This window comes from Apus apus, chromosome Z (genome assembly GCF_020740795.1).
Source record: "Apus apus isolate bApuApu2 chromosome Z, bApuApu2.pri.cur, whole genome shotgun sequence".
Taxonomy (NCBI): Eukaryota; Metazoa; Chordata; class Aves; order Apodiformes; family Apodidae; genus Apus; species Apus apus.
The window spans coordinates 52,099,500-52,105,536 of record NC_067312.1 but is presented as its reverse complement, the minus strand read 5'-3'; positions in this window follow the sequence as shown (position 1 = coordinate 52,105,536).

The following is a 6,037-nucleotide window of genomic DNA, read 5'->3' as shown; positions in this document are numbered from 1 at the left end:
GCAGAGACCACTCCCCTGGGGGGGCACGGCAACCCCCAAAGAGGAGGGCTGGCAGCTGCCAGGGCTCTTCCCAGCCCCCCAGGAGGATACCCAGCCAGCAGCACTAGATCCAGGCCCCTGAAGCTGCCAATACCAGGGCTGGGCCAGCAGCTGGGGCACCTGCTGCCCCTTAAGTCCACCATCAGGAGGCTGCCAGTGGGCTAGATCTATAAAAGAAAATAAAGGCAGGAAATCTACAGAAAAGGTATGCTCCTCTGGGCAGTCTCCATCCGCACAGCTGCACATTCCTCTTCTGAGAGGACCCAGCTCTGCTCCAGCCCGTGCTGTCCTGGTGGCAACAGGAGCTGGGGCTGACCTTCAAGGATGCCCAGGAAGCAGCAGCAGCAACACAGAGGGGAGTCCTACCCAGCCGGCACCTCTCTGGCCTGGAAAAGGAAGCCCTGTTTGAGCTGCTACAGGACGGCCTGGGCAGGCACACAGGGAGCTTCGTGCACAGGCTGATAGACACCATCATGGACCAGTGCAGTGGGGAGGCCAGATGTTGGATGGGCCTGGGGGAGGCCTGTGCAGCTGAGGAACAGAAGAGCAGCCCTGCAGCTGTCCCCAGGCCCTTCTGCCTCCCGAGGGGAGTCTCATGCTCCCCTGCCCAGCCCATCATGGGAGTCCTGGTAGCACACCCCCTCCCCCCCAGCCTCCATCCCTGCAAATGAGGAGTGAGAAGAGTCACAGGGGGAGCCAGAAGAAGGCTATGCCTGGTCCCTCTGCTCCCAGCCAGGGCAGCAAACACTCCCCTGGGTGAAGGTTTTGAAAGCCTTCTGTAACTCTGCAGATGGTGTTATATTCTTTTCCTGCAGGGTCAATAGTACCTTCATGGAAAAAGATTGAGTGGTTCTCTTGCAATGAAGGAAGGGCTACTTCTGAAGGACTTGCTGCTTGAGCTTTTATGGAAGGCTCTTCTCCCAGTTTAGTTTGCAAAGGATTTAGTCCCTCACCTTCATCAGATCACTCTCCTGGCTGCTCTGTCTTTCCTGTGTCTTCAATAGCACAGGTCTAAGTTCACCTTCTTCACTGTCTCTCAGTTAAAGGGGCAGCCCATGCTCATACGTGTGGAGGGATATCAGCAATGGCCATTGTCAGAGTTTGAGTGGTGGCAGTTACTTGAATTATTACTCTTTTGCCAGCACATGTGCCTACTAATAATGAACCACCCTGCACACTTTGAGGATAATTAGCATACAGAATCAGGGACAGCAATTTCCAGAACTCCCAAACTCTGATGGAGTCAATTTGGTGTAAAGAGGAGATGTGTAATTTCCACTGATTCCACACCTCTCCCTAGTAGTGTATATTTAGTAAGACCATAGTACCTTTGAATTTTGTTCCTGATATATATCTAGTCTACCTCTCCTGAACCTTGGTCCCTTAGTTTGTATTAACCCTTAATAAACCAGTCGATTCATAAACTAAACATTGGTCTCAGTAACCATTTGTGCGCGTGGTGAGGAGGGGTATTCTAAAATGCTCTAAGACACAGTCCCACAGCAGCTGTTCCTCTGTGAGAGGCGAACACCGTGTGTGACCCTCGGTTCCATGACCAAAGCCCTCCACACTGAGGGGATGTCGCACAAGCACCTGACAGCTGGTAACCCCCGGCATCGGCTCGCCACACCATCCTTCTTGCAAGCCCCCCTTAAACATTTAAAAGCTGCCTTAAGGTCTCCCTGGAGCCTTCTCTTCTCCAGGCTGAACAATCCCAGCTTTCTCAGCCTGACTTCACAGGTGAGGTGCTCCAGCCCTCTGATCATCTTTGTCACCTCCTCTGGACTTGGTCCAACAGCTCCACATCCTTGTTGTATTGGGGACCCCAGAACTAGATCCAGCATTGCATGGGGGGGGCTCACCAGAGCAAAGTAGAGGGGAACAATCTTCTCCCTCACCCTGCTGGTCACACTGCTGGTGATGTAGCCCAGGCTATGGTTGGTTTCTGGGCTGCCAGTGCATGGTGCTGGCTCATGTCCAATTTCTCATCCCCCAAGATCCCCAAGTCCTTCCCAGCAGGGCTGCTCTCCCTCCCTTGATCCCTCAGCCTGTCTTGATACTGGGGATTGCCCTGACCCAGGGCCTGCATGAGGTCTTGCACGTCTCGGGCAGATGTGACCTCACATGCAAGGGCTGCTGTGCACCTTGAGGTGCTGGTCTGCTGCACTCCCAGTCAGAAAGGCACTCATGTTCTCCCAAAGCAGGGTCTATCACCTGTTGTGCAAGCATCCAGCCCACAGACAGTCAAGACACTTGCTTTGTTCTGATGTTGTGCAGAAAGGGGTGCCAGAGGCTAAATCCACAGAGCTAGCACACCTTCCCTATCTCACAGGGCTTCTGGTATACACCAAAAATGCAAAATTACTTCTCTAAGTACACCAATATCATTAATCTACATGATTGCTTAACTAGTTCTTCATTTCCACATAAAGTGAGAAGACTTCTACTTTTCACTAGGCATACTCAGAGGAGGGGGGGCTTTTCTGAGTAGGGGGGCTTTTCTGAGTAGGGGTCCTTCCAACCTGAGGAAGGCTGTTGTAGTATGTTAATGAGGTAAGTTCACAATAAATTTAGTAAGTTATTCTGTTTTCTGTTTTACTTACTGCTCAAGGCCAAAGACCTCACCAGTTAGCGTCTTTCATCTTACTCTTTGTCACAGCAAAATAAGCTCAGTGACCCACTCTTCCATTAGTCATGCTGACCTGTCTTTGTCTACATAATTTCACCCCTCTAAGTCTTAAAGTTGTAACTTTGGTATCTCATCTTGATATTTCTTCTCTAATACCTTGGTGTCTCTCAGTATCACATCTCTGCTCTTACAATGTGACTTCAGTGGTATCTCCTTCATTAACATTTTTTATAATTGCCTTTCAGAGTTTTGGAGCATTTTGGTGCAACACCCTATACCACAATGAACCATAATGTATATGCACAGAAACATTACAATCCCAGTAACTATTAAGCTCATAATTTTCCTAGGCCAGCTTCCTAAATTTGGAAACCATGATGTGAGCTTCTTTCATTCTTCAGCAAACACAAAAGAGGTGTCATCTTTTTGTATTTCACACAGTATTAGAAAATCACATAATTTAGTTATTTGCTATGATCATGTTAAGCAGTCTTAATTTATTGCTATTTCAAATCACACCAGACCCATAATTACACATAATTACAATTAAAGCACTACACTGAAATCCTCACACTTAAGCCCCTTAGCTGTAAGCCGTTGACCAAGTCTGGGACTAGAAGTGGCTTCAGCTGCACCCAGACTCCTCTCTGAGAAAGCGTTCAGAAAACAAGGGGGTCTACTCTGAACATTGTGACTCACTGGGAGGGCCTTCTTCATTCTTTTCGCTAATCCCTGTGCAAATCATTCCAGCCCTCTTAACTCAGTCTCCCCTATTCCTGTATCAACCATTTCCCTTGATCCCTGTGTAACTCACTCCCATCCATTTCCAACCCCTACTCATCCCTTCCACATAGTAACAGAGTGAACCTTGCCATCAAATTCTGTTAGATTGCATGTTCATAAATCTGTATTAAAAAATCACCTTTTCTTGATACCTTTGTGTCACGATCTGGTATTCGGATACGTGGCAATTTTTTATGATCTTGCCAGGACAAAACAAAGATCACACAATACTGGGTGCACAAGGAGACACTGGGGCTGGTGTGTGGTCTTACGAGAGGTGGGGCAGAACCCCCTTGCTGCCCAACACTCCTCACGGCAGTGGGAAGCTGGTGCGGCTGGATTCTGCCTTCCCTCCCCTGGGAGAAGCCACACAAATACAAAGCAAAACCAGCAAAAATAATACTGAGGACAGCAAACATGGCAAAGTAGGTATGTCGGCACCCTCCAGGATTTAATTTTGTTTTTGCATGGCGCCCAGGGTGTCATTTCTCAATGCCTTCACGTCGCTTCTTAAAATATCTAAGCTGCTCATGGCGGGTCCGTTGCGCCGAGGCCGGCTACACCGGAGTCCGAGGTGCTGGGGTGCGGTGCGCTGGCTGTGCCTGCGCTGGTCCGGCCCGTGCTGGTCTGGCCAGGCAGAAGGAAAAATGATGTCCACGCCCTCGTCCCATCAAGGTGCCTGTGCAGCTCAGGTTTCTCCCACCTCGTAGATAGTTACAGTTTTTAAGCTAGCTATGCAAAAACAAACTATAAAACATGTAATAGGGAATCTATAAAATAGCATTTGCTCACAGAATCCTTACCACTGATGGTTTTGGTTGGTAAACTGCACGAATGTGTTTAACACCTTCTGGGGATAAAGTGGTTACAAACTGCGCCTTGGCTACTACATGTTGGATAAGTTGGACAGAACATGGAATGACACAAGACAAAAACATTAATGTTGCTAAACCACATAAAACAAAAACAAAACAAAAACAAACAAACAAAACCACAAAACAACAACAAAAAAAAGAGGATACATTTGATGGTTGGGCCATCTGGAAGCCACAAAAATATATCAACCTCCCAGCCTTTCCAGGTCTGGACTGGGACATGAGCCAGTTTCTGGATTCCTTGGGTAATATCCTTTACAACTTTCCCCATTATCATAAATTTTCAAACAACAATCAGAATCATTAAGCTTCCCACAGTCTCCTCCCTCCTCTGCCAGCAGGTAATGGAGAGCCAGCCGATGTTGCAATTTTGCTGTCCACATCTGTGTAGCTTGGTCAGTGAATAGGCCAAGAGTGGCAGCTGTCTGGTTGGTAATAATTTCTAACACGGCCTGTAACTGTATAATGTGGTCAAGATTATAAATCGGTTCTTGAGCACCACTGATTGGTTCATAGGGGGCCCATAATATTCTATGATATGTTGAGGGGTCCACTCATCTTTCCCCCATGACTGGGAGCTTTCACCCACCAAGGCTGTGTCCATGGAATGTTTTTCTTGCTGTAAATCATCATACACTTTAACTCCAAGTTCACTACCCACTACACTGGGGAGTAAGAAAAATAAGGGGTGAATCACCCCAATGTAACATATTCCAGTCCAATTGGCAGGTAACCATCAATAAGCAGTATGCCCCCAAATCCAAGAGTGGCCGCTTAATGCTCTAGTTTCATTAGCAAAAGGGCCATTCCAATGTTCTTCATCTGTAGGGACCTGATAATATAACATATCACCTGGTCCCAAGGGTCCCCCCAAGACGGTGAACTTCCCACCTTTATCACAATAGTCACATCACCACGCTTCCCCATTATCTTTCCATTTAAAATTACAAGCAAAGTCTTTACCTGTTGGATTCAAACAAGCCCAAAATTACTTGAATTGAGTGCAAGAGCCTTTCTGGAGTTGCCATTGCCATTGATATACACATATGATGTGGTTAAGACTGGTGGTGTTAGCATGGAGGCAACTCAAAAACAAGGCATCAAAAAACTTGTCCTGTCCCACAGCTTTATATCCTTCCCCTTTTGGTTTTTCATAAGAGCATTTGACCCAAACATTATTAGAAAGTTTTACATGGGTCTGATTCCATCTTCCTGCATACTTAGAACAGTCATAGGGGTGACAATACGGATCCCAGCAATCATAACCAGGAGACAAGGTCCATTCACAATTACTTTGTCCCACAAAATGTCCATGGGGAACAGTTCTATTCAAAGAGTATATGCCTTTTTCAGGATAATGAATGGACCAGGGGGAGGCATCCTCTTCCCAGAATGCTGTACCATTTCTCACATCACCACTTAGCAGCAACTGGCTTGGCTACCCAGGGCCAACTTGAAAGTCCCAAGGGTCCTCCGCACACCCAACAAGAGGTGAGGTCGAAGGCTCGGGCTATCTGTTCACCTAAAACCATAAATTCATTTTGTTCTCCCCAGTTCTCCCTTGATTCTGGTGTTTGGTCTCTCCCTTCAAAAGCAATGGCATGGAGGATGGTTGTCCAAAGAATAAAGGGTAATACTCCATAATACACGATATAGTCCCACCCACTACAATGATTATACAAACAATACATATAATTACAAGGGTTTCAGG